At 47.1% G+C, this 22,841-nt stretch overlaps 1 protein-coding gene across 1 annotated transcript in view; it reads right to left on the reverse strand.

Annotated features, from left to right (window-relative positions):
- Window positions 1-22,227, reverse strand: part of ANKRD34C (ankyrin repeat domain 34C) — a 104,301-nt gene extending 82,074 nt beyond the window's left edge. The window contains exon 1 of the mRNA XM_081546696.1: window positions 21,995-22,227. The gene's annotated coding sequence lies outside the window, so the exon portion shown is untranslated. The remainder of the gene's footprint in view (window positions 1-21,994) is intronic.
- Between the last annotated feature and the right edge of the window lie 614 nt (window positions 22,228-22,841).

Genomic DNA, 22,841 nt, shown 5'->3' on the forward strand with positions numbered 1-22,841 from the left:
GAGTCTTCTTCAACACCACAGTTCAAAAGCATCAATTCTACGGCACTCAGCTTTCTTCACCGTCCAACTCTCACATCCATACATGACCACTGGAAAAACCATAGCCTTGACTAGACGGACTTTTGTTGGCAAAGTAATGTCTCTGCTTTTAAATATGCTATCTAGGTTGGCCATAACCTTCCTTCCAAGGAGTAAGCATCTTTTAATTTCATGGCTGCAATCACCATCAGCAGTGATTTTGGAGCCCCAAAAAATAAAGTCTGACACTGTTTCCACTGTTTCGCATCTATTTCCCATGAAGTGATGGGACCAGATGCCATGATCTTAGTTTTCTGAACGTTGAGCTTTAAGCCAACTTTCCCCTCTCCTCTTTCACTTTCATCAAGAGGCTCTTTAGTTCTTCTTCACTTTCTGCCATAAGGGTGGTGTCATCTGCATATCTGAGATTATTGATATTTCTCCCAGCAATCTTGATTCCAGCTTGTGTTTCTTCCAGCTCAGCGTTTCTCATGATGTACTCTGCATATAAATTAAATAAGCAGGGTGACAATATACAGCCTTGACGTACTCCTTTTCCTATTTGGAACCAGTCTGTTGTTCCATGTTCAGTTCTAACTGTTGCTTCCTGACCTGCATACAGGTTTCTCAAGAGACAGGTCAGATGGTCTGGTATTCCCATCTCCTTAGTTCGATGATTGTGCTCGCCCTCAGCTCCTGTCTTTCCCTCTGCTTTGTGAACAAACCCATGCCTCCTCTGGGCAGCTCTGCTTGGCATGGGGTGTCCTTTCCAGGGAATTGAGTATAAAATTATAAAGTTGTAAGCCTCTTTTTTTTTTTTTTGGTTTCTTTGCTCTGCATCTGGCCTCACCCAACTTCATATAGTTAGAACAAGAAGAGTTGTTGCTGCTGTTGTTGCTTTCCAGCCACTCTGTGTATCCCACTCTTTACAACCCCATAGACTGCAGCCCACCAGCTACAATCCATGGGAGGGACATGGACTGTGGAGCAAGTGAACTGGAAGCCAGGAGAAAACTCCAAGAGGGAAAAGGATCTTACCGGAAAGAGATTATTCCAGGCTCGATTTCTTTCCTTTATTTCATAGGCTTCATAGATTAGTTGGGAATTTGCTGGAGATACTTTTCATCCAGAATTCAGGGAGGCACATAATGCAACAACCTTACCAAGATGTTAGGGGTGATGTAGATCCTTCCAGGTGGGCTGGAAACCAGTTTGACGACTCTAACCAAAGACTACTGATGACAGGGCAGATGTCATCTGGAAGGCGGTCAGAGCCAATCACCAGACTTCAGCCACAACTTGGGAGGAGGTGGAAGGCACTCTGATGTAATCTACAAACACCATGAAGCTGAGTGCAGTTCTTAACAAGCTGGACAGTGAAGTCAGGATCTGTGAGCCTCCGACTTGGACAACAGCACAGGCTCATAAGGGCTTCCAGCGTGGTGCTAGTGGTAAAGAACCCACCTGCCAATGCAGGAGATGTAAGATACACAGGTTCAATCCCTGGGTCAGGAAGATCCCCTGGAAGAGGACACGGCAACCCACTCCAGTATTCCTGCCTGGAGAATCCCATGGACAGAGAAGCCTGGCGGGCAGGCTACAGTCCATAGGGTCACAAAGAATTGGACACGACTGAAGCGACTTAGCATGAGTGTACAGGCTCATATGCAGTAAACCAGGGCTCTGGACATCAGTGTTGTTGTTCATATTTATCCTGGGGACAGTGAGGAATGACTGTGTAGTAACATTTTTGAGTGCACACAGTGGCTCCAGACTTTTCCACTGGAAGCATATGGGGAGGAAAAGAATTTGTACTCTCCAGGGGACGTAAAAGAGATATTCAGAAGAGCCCCAACCTCCCTGGAGAATATTTATATTGAAATCTGTTGTTTTAAATATTTATGCACTTTTGGAGAGCTTCCCAGGTGGCACAGTGGTAAAGAATCCACCTGCCAATGCAGGAGATGCAAGAGAAGCAGGTTCAGTCCTTGGGTTGAGAAGATCCCCCTGGAGGAGGAACTGGCAACCCAGTCCAGTATTCTTGCCTGGGAAATCCCATGGATAGAGGAGCATGGCTGGCTGCAGTTCATGGGGTCACAAAGAGTTGGACATGATTGAGCACATACACACACACACACACACACACACACACACACACACACACACACACAATATATCCTTATTTTGGTATAAAATGTTTTCCCAGATCCTCAAGTTATACTGATGCTTTAGGGATGCATAATGTTTACCTGTGACTTTTGTAGCCCTTGACACATCCATCATGTATCCCCACAAACATACCCCCAACGGCCAACACACATGTGATGTAGATCCTTCCAAGTGGGCTGGAAACCAGTCCAGCTATTGAAGACAAGCACGTTCAGGCATGTCTGACTCTTCGAGACCCCATTGACAATAGAGTCCATGGAATTCTCCAGGCCAGAATATTGGAGTGGGTAGCTTTTCCCTTCTCCAGGGGATCTTTCCAACCCAGGAATTGAACCGGGGTCTCCTCCATTGCAGGCAGATTTTTTTTACCAACTGAGCTATCAGGGAAGCCCAAGCAGACATCACTTGGAACCTACAATCCACTCTTTCTATGACTGAGCACAGTGGTCTCTGAACTGAATCTCCCTGGGATCAACTCCCAGCTGCACCACTGACCAGCTAGTTACCTTGGGCAAATTGCTTGGGCTTCAACCATCACTAAATGAGTCTCTTCCTCACTAAATCAATAGGTGGGAGGGGGAATTTGGGGTGGGGACAGGCAGTTTTTGTTGAAGAGGTGGAAGGCCTACAGGAAGGCCCTGTTCTAGACGGGAAAGCAGGGTGTCCACATGCCCCTGGATCCCTCAGGCTTTGTCTCTAAAGAGAAGCAGGACGTCCGAAAGTTTGACGGTTTTCTGTAGTGTCCAGGAAATTGCCAGGTGCAGAAGGCTGGCTTGGGAGAGTGAGCCAGGTGAGTGGTAGTGGCTGTCACTGCCCATGGGGTTGGGAGCACAGAGAGGGCAGGTGGCAGGTGGGTGTGCCCTGATGCAGGCAGGGGCAGTCTGAGGCCCTAGGGGAGCAAAGAGGAGGTGAGAACTTCTGGGCAGGTGGACTCTCAAACCAGCAACTGAGCGGAGCAGGGTGTGGTCTGCGGGATGTCTGGGTCAGATCCTGAGTCACCATCCCCACCCCAGGAAATGACCCCTCCCAGTAGAGTCAGCGGGCAGTTTTAGGCTGATGGGTTGGCAAGAAGGCCAGCCTGGGAGCTGGGCCAGGGCGTCAATCTCACTGCTTCTTAGCAGCAGCAGCATCCTGGCTCTGAGTGAGGCCTGAGCCACCTTCAAGAACTCCCCTCCCCATCAGTTCTAAAAGCCCAGCCTGTGCTGACTGCAGGACATGGTTAGGACCCCAGCCCAAGACTTCCCTGGCAGTCCAGTGATTAGGAATCCTTTCACTGCAGACAGCACAGGTTTGATCCCCAGTCAGTGGGGAATTAAGATTTTTGCATGCTGTGCAGTACAGCCAAAATAAATAAATGAATAAAATAAAGCCATTCCATCTGCTGCTTTATTTAAATTAAAAAAAAAAACCCATTGGGACTTTCCCTGGTGGTCCAGTGGTTAGTGCAGGGAGTGCAAATTCAGTCCCTGGTTGGGGAACTAAGATCCCATATGCCATGATACATGGCCAAAAAAAAAACATTAAGCGATTAAAGAACTAGACCCTCACTCACACATACGTGCAAATTTTTCTTTAAATTTCAAGGACTTCACAAAATATCCCACCACAGATCCACAGTCCCCACATTCATTCACCTCCCTCAGGTTACAGATGGGGAAGCTGAGACCCACAGAGGGAAAGGTACTGGGCCAAGGTCACACAGCGTATACTGGCGGAACCAAGGGGCATATTTCTCCCCATGCCTCTTAATAGCTGTATTTAGAGACTTGTCATCCTGGCCAAAAGGTGGGGTCACCTGCATTCAGCCTCACCTTTGCCTCCTACACCTGGGGAAATACTAATAGGTGAGCATCTCTTCAACTGCCACAGCCCTTTTTCACCACTAGGTGGTGCCTGCACCATGTGTTAGACGGCTGAAGTTAACAAACATCCTGGAAAATTAAAGGTGCTCCAAAGACATACCCCTCTTGATCTGCATCTGAAGCCCGTGAGCCTAGAGACTGTGCTTTGCAACAAGAGAAAGCCCACACGCAGCAACGAAGACCCAAAGCAATGAAAAATAAATAAGTAAATAATATACTAAAAAAGTATCTGTGCAGCATCAGACCCTTTATAGTTTCCAAACAGGCAAAAGCACATAGTCCTTTGATAACCTGGAGAAATTTTGGGGAGGCCCCCAGCCAGCAGGGCCAGAGCTGGAACTCAAACCAGACAGGTGTTCTGACCTCAGGCCAGTGCTGGGTCAACAGCAGCTGCAACACGTGTTAGGTGAGCACCTGCTTTGCCCCAGGGCTTGTCACTGTGGTCACATGGTCACATTTGTTGTTTAATCCTCTTCTCCGAGGGCTCAGCACTGTAAGAGTTACCACCCCATTTTACAGATGAGAAAACTGAGGCTCAAATGATCTGTTTAAGAGAGAAAAAATAAGCCAGCTATACTCAGGGACTCCCAGTTTCTCTGGAAAAACTTGACATGAAAGGCAAAAGCAGTGGAAGTACTTCCAAAGCACCCCCCACCCTCCAGGCTTACACCTGTGATCCAGTCACTGCCCTGCCCCTTGAGGACGTCCCTCCACCCCTCCACACAGGCTCAGTTCTTCCTTCCCTCCCTCCTACCTGGCCATCCACAGCCGTGCTCTTCCTGACATCAGTCAACAGACAGACTCCCAGAAGCTAAATGCCTGAATCAGGAAGAAAGCTACTAAGGTCCCAAACCCCTCCCCAACTCACCATGCCTGCAAGGTCACCACCAAGAATGTCCATCCTTGGGGCTAAAATCGCTGGAACATGCTTTAATCTAAAATAAGACGTCAGATAGTGGAATCCCAGAGTGAATGAGTAGCCAATCTTTTCCAGAGAACAAGATGAGAAGAGAAAAATGATACCAAAGTTCCTGGAAGGTCAGAGGGGTCCCTGCTGAAGGGGCAGGGGTACAGAGGCTCTGTTCAGGGCCAGGCCCTGGGCTGGGTGGGGCTAGAAACGCTGTAAGATGCCTCTGTTGCCCTTGGGGACGGCAGGAGCACCTAAATACTACACCAAGCGAGAGGCAGTGATAGAGGGGCCTCTGTGGTCCTGTGGGGACTCAGAGCAGAGGACTTTTCCTCTTCTGGGGACTCGGGGAATGCCGAGAGACTGGCTTAGAAATTGGCCTAGGTTCAGGAAAGACTAGTTTAGGCACTTCTGGTTTTCACGGGAAGATCACAGGGTGGTGTGTGTGTTCCTGGCCAGTGGGGGGTGGGGGGTGGGGGTTGGGGGAGAGTGGGAAACCTCTTAAGTAGAATACAAAACCAAATTTGAGTACAAAATATACTATTGATTTAGAGTGAGAAAAGAAATCACAATAAAGTATGATTTATTTAAAGCTGGAAAATCTTACCAGCTTCACAAAAAATCAGAACATAATTTTTTTTAAGTCTTCACCACTACAAACATAATTTAGGCTTTTTTAGGTTTTCACCACTAAAAACCTAACTTAAATCCCTAGTTATTATACCATGTAATAATAATTATATATATAATAACTAGAGGGTTAAGTGTAACATAAAATATTTTACTACATTCTATCTTTTTAGTGAAGTGTTACTTATATTACATCTTTTCGTAATTTTTGCTGTTTTTTGATTCTTTTTCAACTTTTTATTTTATATTGGAGTATAGCTGATTAACAATCAGCTCAGGAACTCAGTCATACATATACATGTATCCATTTTCCCTCAAACTCCCCTCCCATCCAGGCTGCCTGCCACATAACATTGAGCAGAATTTCCTGTGCTATACAGGAGGTCCTTGTTGGTTATTCATTTTAAATAGAGCAGTGTGTGCATGTCTATCCCAAATTCCCTAACTATCCCTTCCCTTCATCCTTCCCCTCTGCTAACCATAAGTTCATTCTCTAAGTTTGTAAGTCTGTTTCTGTTTTGTAAATAAATAGAACATAATATTTTATTAAAAGAATGCCTGACATCTCTAAAATACCTTTGTCTGCATAATCTCTGATAGCCTCTGCATATGATATAAGTGGGTGAGATCAGTTGTTTTTGCTAGAGAGAATATAAAAATAAATCAGCCTTTCCTCTGGCATGGTGGGTAAGAAGAAAAAATTTTATTGTTTTGATAATGTCACAATTTATTGTTTGCAAAGTCAAATAAATTTTTAGGTTTGTTACCTATTTGGGAAAAGTTCTATCAAGGATACTTCACATATAAACTATAATATTTCAAGGCATTTCAGTTTTCTTTTGCAAAGGTTTATCTTAAATTCTCTTTAAATTGATGGCCATTTTGTTACTGATAGATACTGGTAGTGCATGTTATAAAGTTCATGTCATCTTTGTCAATGTCAGTATTTATTCCAAATCAGCAAGAAATTTTATTTTCTAAATATGTTCATATGATTGCTCCTCTCCATTGATTGGATGATCAAACCATCCAAGAATGAATTGATTGCCTGTGTTGAAAATTTATCTCTTCCTCTTAATGAATTATATGCTTTAATTCACTCCTCAATTGTTGCTGTTGTTAAGCCCCTAAGTCTTGTCTGACTCTGCAACCCCATGGACTGCAGTATGCCAGACAGTATCCCCGTCCTTCAGTATCTCCCTGAGTTTGCTCAAACTCATGTCCATTGAGTCAGTGTTAACAGAATAATTTCTGTTAATTCTGTTGCTCATCTTTAGAGCTTTTGGTCCATTTATTTTTATTTGAATATTCTCTCAGTTTCTTAATTAACTAACAGAATGATGTCAATAAAAGGATACCTTCATATGTGTCCAAATCGGGAGTCTGTGATTTCTTATTTGTTTTATGGAAACATTCCAAAATGTCTTTTCAAACTACAGTTAAAATGGTATTTTGATCCATCTCAACTTTTTCAATAAACTTTTGCATCTTGTCTCAGTGTTTGAGTTCCTCTTCCAAATCTTAAAAAATATGTCTAGATTCCTCAAAACACCCCAGGCCCACCTTGCAAGGACTGAAGCACACATTTTGGGGTTCAAACCAAGGAGAACTTGAGTTGGGGGTACATTTAGTTTGTGATAGTGAGGTTCACTGTCGATCTGATGTGAAGTCACTGTGGGCTGTCACGGTGTAGGAGGCTTCCAGGAATTTCCCCCAGCCATTGTGCCAGCCCCCTCGGCATCCCAACTAGAGTGCAGGGCTGGGAGACCCATCCTGATAGGAATGTATCAGGTGGTTCCTCTAATGCCACGGACATGAGGACTTGCAGTTAACCAGTCTTTTTTTAATTTTAACTTTATGGCTGTGCTGAGCAGCATACAGGATCTTAGTTCCCTTACCAGGGATAGAACCTGCACCCCCTGGACTGAAAGCATGAAGTCTTAAACCCCCAGTGGACCACCAGGCAAGTGCCTGGATACCTGCTTTTTGACAGCAGGATTTTAGAAGGGTTCCCAGGGATTTCCAGTTTAGGCACTGTGAGCGACCCCCACGTGGGCAGTGCTGTTCTCAAGGATGATGGCTCCACCATCAGGAGGCAGAGAACCTTTCGGCTGCACAAAGCAATACGGTGGTACAGGGGGCGGGTGCTGTACGGTCTACCTTTGGCTCTCGGATTCAGCCCTCACATCCCTGGGAGGCAGCCAGGGTGATTGCCTTCATTCCTATTTTACAGTTGAGGGATCCGAGGCCCGTGGGGGCTCAGATGACTCATGTGAACAGGTTAACAAGGCCCAGACGCCATGAGTCATCCTCCCGGGTGATAAGCGCTGGGCCCAGCGTCGTCTAGACAGTGCTGTGAGTTGTCATGGGACCCCTTGCCTTGGGACTGTTGTGGGAGATGATGGGCATCACCCACCCTCTGGGGCCCCTGTTAACCATGCCCTTCCCATCCCCCACTCCCACCCCCAGTGCTCTCCACCTTCAGGTCACAGGGCCCTCTCAGAACACTGTGCAGTCTCCATCAACAAAAATATCCTGACTCCTGGCTTTCTGCTAAACCCAGGAAGGTGTCACCCACTAGAAACCACTGTGGTCACACAAGGAGTAAGTTATCAGCACTAAAGAAATGGTTGGCGGGGCTTCCCTGGTGGCTCAGTGGTAAAGAATCCACCTGCCAATGCAGGAGACACAGGTCCCATCCCTGATCCGAGGAGATCCCACGTACCACGAAGCAACAAAACCCATACGTCACAACGAATGAGCCCATGTGCTGCAACTACTGAAGCCCTCGAGCCCTAGAGCCCGAGCTCTGCTACAAGAGATGCCTACGCAATGAGAAGCCCATGCAACACAACTAGAGAAAAGTCCACAAAGCAATGAAGACCCAGCACAGCCAGTAAATAAGTAAAATTAAAAATAAAATAAAATCTTTAAAAAAGAGAGAGAAAGAATTAAATGGTGGAAAACACTTCAGTCATGTACACTGAGACCATTTGGCCCACATATTCCAAGTTATCTGAGGCTTAGAGCCAAAGATACATTATTCAGCGGGACCCCTGGAGAAAAATCCCAGCATGAAAGTCACCCCTTCCAGGTCCTGAACTGGGAAGGAACAGGGGAGAGGGCTGGCATGTCCTTTAGGAAATGGAATCTCCTACTCTCTGAGCCATGAAATCAGACATGCTCAGCCCAGGAGCTTCTATCCCTGCCCCATGGGAAGGTGTTGGAAGAGGGTTATTGACAATGAATTTCCTGATAATTGAAGATTAATTTCCCTGGATCGGGGAGGGGGAGTCACGCTTGGGTGCTCAGCCAGGAGTAGCCTCTCCACCTTGAGGGTGTGGGGTACTGAAACGATAGGGTCTGATCACAGGACAGGTAGGATCAGTGATGGCCTTGAGTAAGGCCATCTAATCTGGGACCCTGTGTGGAGTTTCAGTTGCCATCATTTCTAACCCATCTGAATCAAGGGAGTGTGGAATTCACCCCGAGTTGAGGGCTTCTCAAATGCTGAGAGGTGCGTGCAAGGCCCATGGCAACCCCCAGCCAGAGACCAGGGATGGAAAGGAGGGGCAGTGGAGACTGATCTTCAGAAAAGGAGCAGTGACCCCCTCCAAGGTGATCCCTGGAGGGGGGTCACCTCTAGCCCAGCATAGTGTCCAGGGAGGCACAATCATGTGTGCCCAGCCTCAGAAGAGATAGCTGGTGTCCTCGGGAGCCCACGGGGCAGCTGGCTGGCAGAAGGGGTTGGGACGCTTGGGTTCAGAGCAGGGTAAAATCCCAGAAGAGCCAGGCAGAGTGATGGACCCAAACTGAAATGGGGGAGCTGAGAGCTGAGCCCCAAGCCTTGTGAGCTGGTTCACGTGAGGTCTGGGGTGCTGAAGCCAGTGTGAGCCCAGGTACAACTCAGGTCTGGAGTGGCCACAGCCAGGGCAGCGGGCCAAGGCCTGTCTTGTGCTCGGTCGGCTCGGAAACGCAGCAGGCTGGAGGCAAGGAAGCTGGGGAGAGAGAGGTGAGAGCTGCACCCTCCCGCCAACTCAGACACAATGGCCCTCCTGCACAAGGAAAGAAGGGTCCGTAGGGATGGGCATGGAAAGAAATACCTCAAAACACAGTAGATGAGGGCAACTTCCATGGAGATGCTCAGCTCCGGGGCCCAGAGAGGGCAAGCAGCCCACCCCAGGTCATCCAGCAGGTAAGTGGCAGAGTTAAGAGTCAGAGCCCACAACACCCTGCACCCTGCCCTGTAATAAAGTGGGGTGGGGAAGATTCCTTGGAGGAGGACACGGAAACCCACTCCAGTAATGTCTGACTTTTTGCGACCCCATGGACTGTTAGTCCACCAGGCTTATGTGTCCATGGGGTTTCCCAGTTAAGAATACTCGGGCTCAATACAGTTGCCATTCCCTTCTCCAGGGGATCTTCCTGACCCAGGGATTGAAACTGTGTCTACTGCATTGGCATGTGGATTCTTTACCACTGAGCCACCAGGGTAGCCCCGCTCGTATTTTATTTAGGATGTCGTGGAACTAACTGCGTGAAGGAGACTGGCTCCATCATATTATTTTTTTATATTGTCATTTTTCATTTGAACTTGCCAGATTGTGCTAGCCCAATAAACTGAATGTCCCTCTTTTCTGTGCACTAGACAAGTTTGCATATATATCCAATTATTTTTTCTTTTAACATTTGGAAAAATTTTTCCAGCCTGCTTTATTTGTGTGGGAAGATTTTTTCTAATGATTTTTAATGGGTATAAGCTCATATTTTTAATTCCTCTTAAGCAAGTTTTGGTAAATTATATTTTTCTTGAAACTTTTCCTTTTTAATCTAAGTTTTAAAATTTTTGATACAAAGTTCTCCATATCATTTTATGCTTTTAATCTTATAAATTAAAATTTTTAAACATAAAATATACAGAAGAGCATCCGCTCAAACCATGGTAGTTAACATCTCTGCTAGCCCCACCCCTTCCTTCTGTCTATGAAGGCCATCTCCAGTCACTGTCCCAGAGGTCACAATGCTTACACTTTTGCTGGTTCTTTCTAGACCCCCTTCTGTGTTTAAATCAACGCGTGTGCAATAGATCAGTCATGGCCAAACCATTCTAAGTATCTGCTGTCTCTTAGAATAACAACAAGCACACATGTTAAAAACAAAACAAATTCTAAACCTTCAGAGTATAACTGTGACAAGGGAGGGGAGGACAAATTGGGAGAGTAGCACTGACATAGAGATACATACACGGCATGCATGCATGCATGCTAAGCCACTTCAGTCATGTCCAACTCTTTGCGAACCCACAGACTCTAGCTTGCCAGGCTCCTCTGTCTACAGGACTTTCCAGGAGAGAATACTAGAGTGGGTTGTCATTTACTTTTCCAGGGGATCTTCTCCACGCAGGGATCAAACCCAGGTCTCCTGCACGTGAATTCTTTACCACTTGCACTTTACCACTGCATGTGAATTCACTCCTGCAGGTGAATTCTTTACCACTTGCACCACCTGGGAAACCCCACACATACACTAGCATGTGTAAAACAGCTAGCTAGTGGGAAGCTGTCGTATGGCACAGAGAGCTCAGCTCAGTGCTCAGTGATGACCTAGAGGGGTGGGATGAGGGGCGGGAGGGAGGCTCCCGAGGGAGGGTATGTATGTATACCTACAGCTGATTTACTTTATTGTACAGCAGAAAGTAACACTTCGTAAAGCAACTATATTTTAATTTAAAAAAATAGAATATAAATATAGAGAAAGAGCCACCTATCAGCAGACTGACTCTGTCCAGCTTCCTCCCTCCCTGTGCCCCAGGGCAATGGGCGCCTAGGACCTGCCGGGAGTGGCAGTGACTCAGTCTGACCGCTGACCCAGGCAGGCCGGGGAAGCAGACAGGCAGGAAATGTCAGGAGCGCATCAGAGGAACATGGCTCATCGATGTGGCACCAGCACCCGCCTGCGGGGAGCTCCAAGATGTGCTCGGAATCAAGCTGACAGGTCCATTAGGGGCTGGCCCCGGCCATGTCTTCCGAGCTGGCGACCCAGCCCACAGCCAGCGAGTGGGAAGACACTCCCGGGTCTGCAAGGATCCTGCAGGGCGTAAGAGGACATCGTACCTATGCTGATGATCACTGCAAATATGAGTAGCTAAGCATGGACTCCATGCCAGGCATTCTGAGGCAGGATTTCTTTTAACCCTCACAACCCCCACCCTGTAAGATTGCGCCCATTTAGAGATGGGAAAACTGAGGGTCAGAGGAGCGAAGGCACCAGCCTAAGGTCGAATGAAGGTGTCACAGACATGGGTTCTTGGCCTCCTTAATCAATAGACTAGAGGCCACAAGAAATTCAGGAGAGGCTTTATTGGGGTCTCTGTTGCAGCAGAAAGGGGAATGAGAATAAACAACAGATCCCCTTGCTGCTTGTTCCCTGAGGTGGGAGGTGAGCTTGTTCCTTATATGGGATGAGGGTAGGGGTATGTCTGGGGTGGGGCTGGCGGGGTGGCTTAGATGGTTTCCTCATCCTTTAGGTGGTGCTGTGTGCAGGGGACATGCGCAGTGCCCTGCTTTGGCTTCAGGCTCCTCAAAAGTGGCAACTGGATTTTTCGATCTCTTTGTATTTTTGGTCCAGAATCTGCCCCAACTGTACATGCAGGCAGTTATTTTTAGTCCCATACAGTTTCTTTGTGTTTTGTTGCTGGAGGAGAGGTGAGTCCAGCTGCAAGCACTACAGCGTAGGGTCCCAGGTCCCACCCTCTCCCTTTGGGTTCAGCCCACATTCCCATCACAGTCTCTGTGGTCAGAAGGCACAGTGCACTGTCTTTGAACGTCACCCTACAGGAAGATACTTTTCTCCCCACTTGACAGATGAGAAAACTGAGGCCCAACAAGGTTAAGATCCACACCTTCCCATCCTGAAAAGCCCTGTTCCCCTCTTCTGAATCCCAGTGTGGGGGTGGCACTGGGGAAATTCAGAGAAGGATGGGCAGGTTGCATAACATCTCTTGTTTTCCGCCAAAAGCTACAAACACCCACTTTCCCCATTCACGAATCTGGGCAGTGAGTGGTGGGAGTCGGGGAAGGATATTTTAGAAGTTGTCTTCAGTCAGGGAATTTCACAGTATAATTACATAGTGAGGACATAAAATTAGCAGAGAGAGAGGAGAGCGTCAGCTGCGGCAGCCACATACCACTGCCTACATCCCCACACTTGTCGTCACTTCATAGCCTCCCAGGTGGGCTGGGGAACTCTCCCTCTAGATCCCAGATGCACACAGGATGCTGAGAGACCCCCGACTCCAACCCCCACACATTCACAGACAGAGAAGCTGAAGCCCCAGAGGAGGAGTTTGGGCTAGAAGTCACACAGTGACCTGCACAAGTTCAAGGGTTGGACCCCTGACCCCAGCCCCAGGCCTTCAGACCCACCCAGCCTCTCTGAAGCCAAGAGCCAGAAATAGACTATTGTTGGACTCCCAGAGTCCAAAATAAATTTGTGTAGAGCTCTATGCATTGTTGCCATGGTTATAGATAACAAGGGCCAAGGCGAAGCACAGCAAATTAGTTAATGATGAGAGAGAAACTTCCAACAGAGACACATTCCGCACGAACAAATTGCTTTCCTAATTCAGCTGTAAGCTGGACCCCGGCGACATGGCAAGTGTTGGGGGCGAGGGGAGAGTACTTACAGCGGGGGATCAGAGTGGGCAGGGCATGGTGTTCCCAGCTGTCCCCACCCCACTCACTCCCTCCATCACCCAAACAACATGTGAAAAACCACAGGCTCACGTGATCTGTTTCAGCTCTGCTTTCCCCTGGGCAGGAAGACCCCCTGAAGGAGGGCATGGAAACCCACTCCAGTATTCTTGTTTAAGAAATTCCATGGACAGAGGAGCCTCGAAGGCTACATTTCATGGGCTCGCAAAGTCAGACACAACTTAGCGACTGAACATGCACACACGCACCATAGTATATATTGTTAATGTTGTTGTTCAGTTGTTAAGTCGTATATATGCTACCATAATAATGTAATGGAGAATAAAATCGCATCCCACTCCAGTATTCTTGCCTGGAAAATCCCATGGACAGAGGAGCCTGGCAGGCTTACAATCCATAGGATTGCAGAGAGTCAGGCAGGACTAATCTACTGAGCACACACGCACACACACTGCAGGCCCGCAGGGAAGGTCGAGGCTGTGTTCTCTCTGAGACCCACAGAGGGGCAGCAGCTGGCCCTTGCCTTGGCAGGGTGGGTGGTCAGGTCTGAGTGAGACGAAGGCAAGGTTAAAGACTAAGGACTCCCAGGAGGCCTAGATTGATCCCATGGGGAATTTTCTCTGTGCCCTCTAGCTCCTGAGTCACCTGCTTCCTCTCATCACTATGGCAGCTGTCTGCAAAACTGGCTGCAGTTATTCCCCTCCTGGTACTCAGGCCTCTTTTAACTGATTTTGCAGCTCCTCCCATCAGGAGGAGGAGACCGCATACCCTCCCCTTGAACCTGGACTGTCCTATTGACTAGTCTCAACCAGTGGAATGTGTTGCTGGTTTAGTACTTTAGACAAAGTATTAAAGTCCTTTGTCTCTGACCCAGGTGTCTTCTGTTAGCATCTCTGAACTTACGAGCTTTAAGTTAGGAGCATGCGCATGCGAGTGTGTCGCCGACTCTTTGCGACCCCATGGACTGTAGCCCGCCAGGCTCCTCTGTCCATGGGATTTCCCAGGCAAGAATACTGAAGTGAGTTGCCATTTCCTCCTTCAGGGGATCTTCCCAACCCAGGGATCGAACCTGTGTCTCCTGCATCGGCAAGTGGGTCCTTTAATGCTGAGCTGTGAGCATGTGCGTAGGGTCCAATCACATCCTGCATCTAACACAACTCAGGCCAGCTCTTGCCTCAGGACCCCTGCACCTCTGTTCCCTCAGCTTGGAACACTATTCCCTTAACCATAATATGGCTTGCTCTCTAACTTCCTTCAAGCCTGTGTGACTCCTGGTCCTCTAAGAAGCAGATGCTGAGATGGGGTTAATCATGCCAGGCTTTCATGGAGGGAAATGCCTTTATGATGGGAAATAAGGATGGAGCAGGGAATTGAGGTCTGACAGTGACACAAGTCTGACCCCAAGGGAAGAAAAGAAGAAAAAAGGCAGAATGGAAGGGCCCTAGAGTTTGGTGTTGTCTCAGGAAGTTTCAGCAAAATCTCTGAGCCAGAGTTTGTTGACGAAGGGTCCCAGACTCTCAGGAGAGGTCAGTCATTGGCAGGAAGCAGCTGTGGAAGACGTAAGCTTCATAAGAATGCAGCAGTGGATTTCAAAGCTTGGTTAACTGTGGCCCTCAGTCAGGAACGCTCTCTTTCTGTAGTAGAAAATCTGCAAGACTTATTCTACAGCTGCCATTAAATCTCTGTTTCAATGTCTCTTTCCACCAGGTCTTCCTGATCACTCCATAAAAAGAGCAAATCTCCCTCTATAATCCCCACCACTCTCCCCCACCCCTTAGGTTCTTTGATTGTACTTGTCATTCACTGATTCTATAATTACTTGCTTACTTAATAATTTTCGCACCTTTTGCCACTAAAAGGTAAGCTTCATGGCACAGGAATTTTTCTCTGTTTTGTTCACGGCTATATCCCTAGGACACTGAACAGTGTCTGGCACTCAAAAAAAGTATTGAATGAATGAATGAACAGATGGATGAATGAATGAAAGAATAAATCTTTCCTGATAGGCTTTTTAAAAAATTATTTATTCATTTTTGGCTGTGCAGGGTCTTTGTTGCTGCCTGGGTTTTCTTTAGTTGTGGTGAGCGGGGGCTACTCTCTAGTTGCAGTGTAAAGGCCTCTCACTGGAGAGAATGCGCTCTAGGGTGTGCGGGCTTCAGTAGTTGCAGTTCATGGGCTCAATAGTTGCAGCCCACAGGCTTAGCTGCTTCATGGCAGGAGGTAGCTTCCTGGATCAGGGATCGAACCTGTGTCCCCTGAATTGGCAGACAGAATCTTATCCACTATAGCACCAAGGAAGTCCCTCCTGATAGCTTTTGTAGGGTCACTTTCAATTGGTGCAAGCCCATGTTACAGACTGGATGTTTATCCACCCAAAATTCGTGTGTCGGAGCTCTAAACCCAAATGTGATAGTATCAACATGTGGAGCTGTGGCTGCTGGGAGGTAATTCGAGTTAGTTGAGATCATGATGATATAACCCTCATGGCAGGACTAGCACCCTAAAAAAGAGAGACACCAGCCAGCTTGCTCTTTCTCTCTCTGCACACACACTGCGGAAAAGCCAGGTGTGCACACAGCAGGAAGGCGGTCACTGACCAGCCAGAAACAGAGTCCTCGCAAGACACTGAATCAGTCGACACCTCGAGTTTGGACTTCCCAGTCTCCAGAGAAGGAAACGTTTATTTCTTAAGCCACCACCCTGTGGTGTAGGATTTTGTTCTGACAGTCTGCAATGACTAAGACATTCCCCAGCCCAATGCCAGGTCATATGGGGGAGCATCGATAAATTTTTCGGACCACTCAGAATGATGCTCTGAAACAGGAATACTTTATCCTCCATAACCCTGTGTGCCAACCGCAAGTGGGGGTGCTTTCTGGTGCAGGCTGCCAGTTGACAAGCAGACAGGAAGTTGCATATTGTGGCTGGTCATGGCAGCGGTATGTGAGGAAGGAAAGGGAGATATTTTTCGGTCAAACCTCTAATACAGCATCCACGTACATTTCCTCTCAGAAAATCCCTGTATCATCCTGGACACATTCACGCAACAGTGCCTGGGAAAATGTAGTGATGGAGCAAAGTGGGCTGGCTCTGGGATCTCATCAGTCTCCGGGGTTTGGGGCAGTTTTCCCTACTTGGTCGCTACGGCAACAGAACCCAGCTACAGGTGCCCACCCATCACCAACACGAGGGCCAGATTTGCACTGCATTTAAGCATGCCTGTCAGAGTGGGGAAGGAGGGAACAAATATGGAAAGGCCTTGTGTAGTCTTAGGAAAATCTAGGTGGCAGTCAGGAAGCAAGTCCAGGCTCCAGATCTGTGGACCTGCCCTGCTAGACGCCCAGGCTCCTGCACAAAACTGCAATGCTGCCCTCTCCTGGTGGCAGGGGGCCTCTGTGAACACAGGGTAGTACCCTCACTCCTGTACCAACCTGCACTGGTGGGTTCAAAATGCAGGTACACATGGCTATAGTTACATGGGTAACCAACAAGAACCTACTGTATAGCACAGGGAACTCTGCTCAATGTTATGTGCCAGCCTGGATGGGAGGGGAGTTTGGGGAAAAACAAATGAAAAGTGTGTTAGTCGCTCAGTCGTGTCCAACTCTTTGTGTTGGAAACACAACTCTTTCCAGCCCATGGACCGTATCCCCACCAGGCCCCTCTGTCCATGGGATTCTCCAGGCAAGAATATTGGAGTGGGTAGCCATACCCTTCTCCAGGGGATATTCTTGACCCAGGGATCAAACCTGGGTCTCCTGCATTGAAGGCAGATTCTTTACCATCTGAACCTCGACGGGAATGGATACATGTATATTTATGGATGAGTCCCTTAGCTGTTCACCTGAAACTATCACAACATTGTTATTAATAACTGGGTATACTACAGTACAAAATAAAATGTTTAAAAAAATGCAGGCGAGATACTTACTGCCAGGCTCCACCCACCACCTGCCATCACCCCTGCTTCTGCCAGACACCACCTGCCATAGACCTAAGGCCCATTGCCCAGATCTGTGACTTGTTCCTACGTCCATCTCTAAACCAAGAGAGGGAGTCGGGGCTCTTTCCTGCTCCCCAGGACATCTCCTCATGTAGCATCTCCTGTGACCCACTCTGGCCCCAGCACTGTGACATCTCCAAGAAGCCAAAAGGCATGTCAGGATGCGTCACTCCCAGCTTGCCGAGGGTGGGGTCCAGGCTCTACAGTCATTCACCCAAGAAGCCCTGGGTGGGCTCTTCTCTCCTCCTCCCTTCCCACAGGGAGGACTAGCCAGCCCCCTCCTCGCCCCCTGGCCACCGTCCTGGGCCAGGCCTATTTCTGCTCCCAACTGGACTCCTGCAGAGTTTCCTAACCCAACCAGCCCCAGTGACCACTTATTTCTGCCTTCTGGGCCCTGAAGCAGCTTGGGCTCAGGGTCTCCCAACACCCTTCCTGAGCATGACTTTCATGTCTTGGCCCCACACTCACTCCAGCAAGGTGCACAGCTGATTCCTAGAGCAGCCCCAGGGCAAGGGGTGGGGGGAGGGAAGAAAGAGGACAATCACTATGCCCGCATTCTCCTCATCTCCCCATCTGTACCACCACTGTTTGTACCCAAACCCTCCCTCCTCTTCTAAGCCGACAAGCCCCACACATACAAACACCAGCAAACAGACCCCTGGCAAACAAGGTGTCCCCAGCATCGGGGTTGCCACATGGCAGCTCTGTCCCAGCCAGGCCACCTGTTACAGCAATGGATGTCATTGTGGTGTTCTTTTAGCAGTAAGACTACTCGTGGCTACAAATCACAGAAATCCAGTACAAACAGTACACACAGCTACTATCTCACAGAAGCAGCCCAGAGGCAGGGTGATTGAACGGTGATGACTTCAGCAGTTCAACATTGTTATGCACCCAGATTCGTTTTCTCTTTCCTTTCTACCATCGACAGCCTGAGGTGGCTCATCTCCCTCTCGGCACAGTCTCCAAACGTCTGTCTCGGCTCCAGGGATTGCACAGCGACCATCAACAAGCAGCTGCAGAACAAGACTTCTTAGCTCTCACCTTTTCAGAGCAAGAAAATCTTTCCCAGAATTTCCCTGGCAGTCCTTCCATCACATCTCATTGGCCAGAATTGTGTCCCACACCATTCCTAAGCCAATCACTGACAAAGGGTATGGAATCATCATCACCATGATTGGCTTAAAATAGCAAAGAGGCACACCCCTGGGGTGCAGCAGAGCCCTGTTCACCTGCTGCTGCTCTAAACTGGTGTCTGTGGGCAGGTGAACAGGGGGAGGCTACTGGGACACAATCCCCTGGTCTGCCTCTGTATTCATATTTAATTGACTCCAATCAGGTGTGGCCAGTGTCCCTCCAAGAACAAGCCAGGGCCCAACTCTGGGAGTAGAAGAGTGGGAGAGATAAAAGGACCAGTGACAAGTAGACACTGAGAAACATTACTGCAATGGTTGAACCATGAAATCATGAACGCAGAACAATGGCAATGATGGTTAAAGCAGACAAGAGAAGACACAGGCAAGAAAATTCTTAGCGATTAAAATCAATGAGTCTGGGCAACTCCTTGGATGTGGGGAAAAGGAAGGGCAAGAAAACCTGGAGTTTTCTAGCCAGATGCTTCGGAGTACGGTGGAGCCATTGGTGTTCATTCAGCTGGATGTATGTATCCCAGATAACTAAGGAGGGCAGTGTGCTTGCACAAAGGACTGGACAGTTTTATTTATTTATTTAAAAAAAATTATTTTTTGGCCACATGGAAAGATTTTTGTTCCCCAACCAGGGATCGAACCCACGCCCCCTGCATTGGAAGGGTGGAGTCTTAACCACTGGATAACCAGGGAAGCCCCAGACTGGGTAGTCATGAAGGCCTTTTCACACTCACTGGTTGGTCTCACTTGTTCCTGAGAGTCACCCAGCAAGGCAGGCAAGATGGGACAGGTAATGGCTTTCCCATTTTACAGGTAAAGATGCTGGCACTTGTTGGCAACATAGGCCTCAGGATCCCAGGGTGACAGAGCCTAGAACTGGGACAAAATCTGAGTCAAGGGAGTCAGGCTAACCTGGGCTAGACTGATGTGCTCAGTCTTTGCTCAGACTGTACCTGCCTCCACGTTCCAGCTTTAAAGCACACAGATGTTTAGAGTAGCTTTATTCATAATTGCCAGAACTTGGAAGCAACCAAGATATCTGTCTTTCAATAGGTGAGTAGATAAATAAACTGTGATACATTTAAAGGCTGAAATTTCTCTTTTCTCTGTTGTTCATACCAGAGGTCCTTTTATTGGTCAATTTCAAGGAAACTGACTTCCTTGTGCCATAAGAACCTGCCATTTCTGAAGCACAATAATGGGCGGGTTTTGTTGTTATCTCAGAATGGGGAAGGACTTCCTAAGTATAACAAACTCAGAACCTGGGAAGGAGAGGGGGAGGGAGGGAAGGGAAATCCAGGGATGGAAAGTCTAATAAATTGGATTCTGTAGAAGCAATCATTGCAAAAATCACCATAAGCAAAATCAAAATACAATCTAGGGAAAATACAGTATTTGCAATTCATATCACAGACAAAGGGCTAATTATCCTAATGGATAAAGAGCTCTACAAATCAATCTGGGATTAAAAACAGACCAGCAAACAAAGAAGAAAGTGGACAAAGGATATAAACAGATTTCAGAAAAGAAAACACACATGCTTCTTGAACCTATAAAAATATACTTAACCTCAAATTAAATGTACATGTAAACCATTTTTTTTAACCAGAGAGACAGTTTGCCAAGAAGCAAAATGATTGATACTGTCTTGGAGAGGGTAAGAGAAACAGGAGTTATCATAAATTGTCGGCAGAAGAATGAATTGTAATGAATTCTGGAAGAGAGGCAATATTCATCAGGAGTATAAAGCTATACACAATTTCACCCTAAACTTCCACTTCTAGAAATTTCTCTTGCAGAAATACTTACACATGCATCAAATTACAAATGTACAAAGTCGTGTTATAGTATTGTTTGTAAGAACAAAAGATGAAATGCTTCCTAGAAGTCCACCAATTAGAGACTGGTTTTTAAAAAATTTTTATTGACGTACAGTTGATTTACAATGTTGTGTTAGTTTTGGGTGTAAAGCACAGTTAGACAAACACATATATCCACTCTTTTTTAGGTTCTTTTCCCATATAGACCATTATAGAGTACTGAGGCGAGTTCCTTGTGCTATTCAGCAGGTCCTTATTAGTTATCTATTTTACGTATAGTAGTGTGTATATGTAAATCCCAGTCTCCCAGCTCATCACTTCCTCACTTCTCCCCCCATTCCCAGTAACCATAAGTTTTTTCCTACATCTGTGACTCTATTTCTGCTTTGTAAATAAGTTATTAAGTGCTGATTTGTTGTTGTTTAGTTACTAAGTTGTCTCTGACTCTTTGCGACCCCATGGGCTGCAGCACATCAGGCTTCCCTGTCCTTCACTATCTCATGGAGTTTGCTCAAACTCATGTCCATTGAGTCAGTGATGCCATCTAACCATCTCATCCTCTGCCATCCTCTTCTCCTTTTGCCCTCAATCTTTCCCAGCATCAGGGTCTTTTCCAGTGAGTTGGCTGTTTGCATCAGGTGGTGAAAGTATTGAGGCTTCAGCTTCAGCATCAGTCATTCCAATGAATCTTTAGAACTGATTTCCTTTAGGTTTGACTGGCTGGATCTCCTTGCTGTCCAAGGGACTCTCAAGAGTTTTCCCCAGCACCACAGTTCAAAGGCATCAATTCTTCAGCACTCAGTCTTCTCTATGATCTAACTCTTACATTCATACATAACTACTGGAAAAACCATGGCTTTGACTATACGGACCTTTGTCAGCAAAGTGATGCCTCTGCTTTTTAACAAGCTGTCTAGGTTTAATATGCTGTATGAGTGATGATACATCTATGTAAAAAGAAAGAACTTTGATTATGCTGATACAGAATAATCTCCAAGACACATTAACTGAAACACAAGGTGCAAAACAGCATATATGGTAGAATCCCATTCATGCAAAATACAAATATGCATGTAGTGGTATTTGCACATAGATATGCAGAACTTCCCTTGAAGAAGGAACAAGAAACTGATAACACAGGTTGTCCCTGGGTAAGGAAACAGAGTAATTGGGAACAGGGAAGCAAGAGAAGACCATTTACTATCAACTCTCTTACAGGTTTACAATTTACCATGTTAATTTACTATCTATTAATACAGTGGATATAAAACAAAACTGTGGATTCCCCTGGTGGTCCAGTGGTAAAGAATCTGCCTGCCAATGTAGGAGACACAGGTTCCATCGCTGGTGCAGGAAGATCCCACGTGCCTCAGCAACTAAGCCCATGCACCACAACAACTGAAGCCCACTCACCTAGAGCTTCTGCTCTGCAGTAAGAGAAGCCACTGCAATGAGAAGCCCACTCACCGCAACTAGAGAGTAGCCCCTGCTCACCACAACTAGAGAAAAGCCTGCGCAGCAACCAAGACCCACATGGCCAAAAAATTTTTTTTAATTAAAATAAATAAAAATTTTTAAAAATTGGAATGAAAAAATATACTGAAAGGATAAACACTTTAATTAGTATGTAGTGGCTTAGAGTGGTAGGAACGAATATTCTACTGGTTTCTACGCTATATGACCAGTGACCACCAATACAGCAGCTTGAACAACACAATTTATTACCTCATGGTTCAGTGGGTCAGGAGTCCGGGCAGGGCTTAGCTGGGTCTTCAGCTCACAGTCTCACGAGGCTGCCATCAAGGTGCTGACTGGGCTGCCTTCTCATCTGGAGGCTTGACTGGGGAAGAATCCAATTCCAAGTTCACGCTGATTGTTCGCAGAATCCATTTCTTTGCAGCTGTATGACTGGTGCCCTGACTTTTTGCTGGCTGTTGGCTTGAGGGTACTCTAAGATTCTAGAAGAGAGATTTGTATATAATTTTATTTATTTACTGGCTGCACCGTGTTTTTGTTGCTGTGTGGGGGCTGTCTCTAGTTGCTGTAAGCAGGGGCTACTGTCTAGTTGAGGTACACAGGCTTCTCATTGTGGTGGCTTCTCTTGTTGCAGAGGATGGGCTCTAGGGCTTGTGGGCTTCAGTAGCTGGTGGCACATGGGCTCTTTAGTTGGAGCTCCCAAACACTAGAGCACAGGCTCAGTACTTGCAGCACACGGGCTTAATTGCCCCAAGGTATGTGGGATCTTCCCACATCAGGGATCGAACCGGTGTATCCTGCATCAGCAGGCAGATTCTTAACCACTGGACCACTAGGGAAGTGCAAGAAGAGAGATTTTTATAAAAACTAATCATGGAAAAAAGCATCTCAGAATGTGGAGCTAAGTCTCAAGGCCAATCTGCTCACATCCCTCCCCCCGTGTGGGTCCCTGTGCCCACAGGAAGGCACTCAACCCCCCCAGCTCGAAATTCTGGGACCATCACTCAAAGGGCGCCACAGCACCATGCAGGCTCATCTCCTGCCACAGCCCAGCTCGGAGTCTACACTGCAGCCATCCAGACAATCCTCGCTGCTC

The sequence above is a fragment of the Giraffa tippelskirchi genome, chromosome 12 (assembly GCF_054371585.1).
Source record: "Giraffa tippelskirchi isolate mGirTip1 chromosome 12, T2T-mGirTip1v1.2.pri, whole genome shotgun sequence".
Classification (NCBI taxonomy): Eukaryota; Metazoa; Chordata; class Mammalia; order Artiodactyla; family Giraffidae; genus Giraffa; species Giraffa tippelskirchi.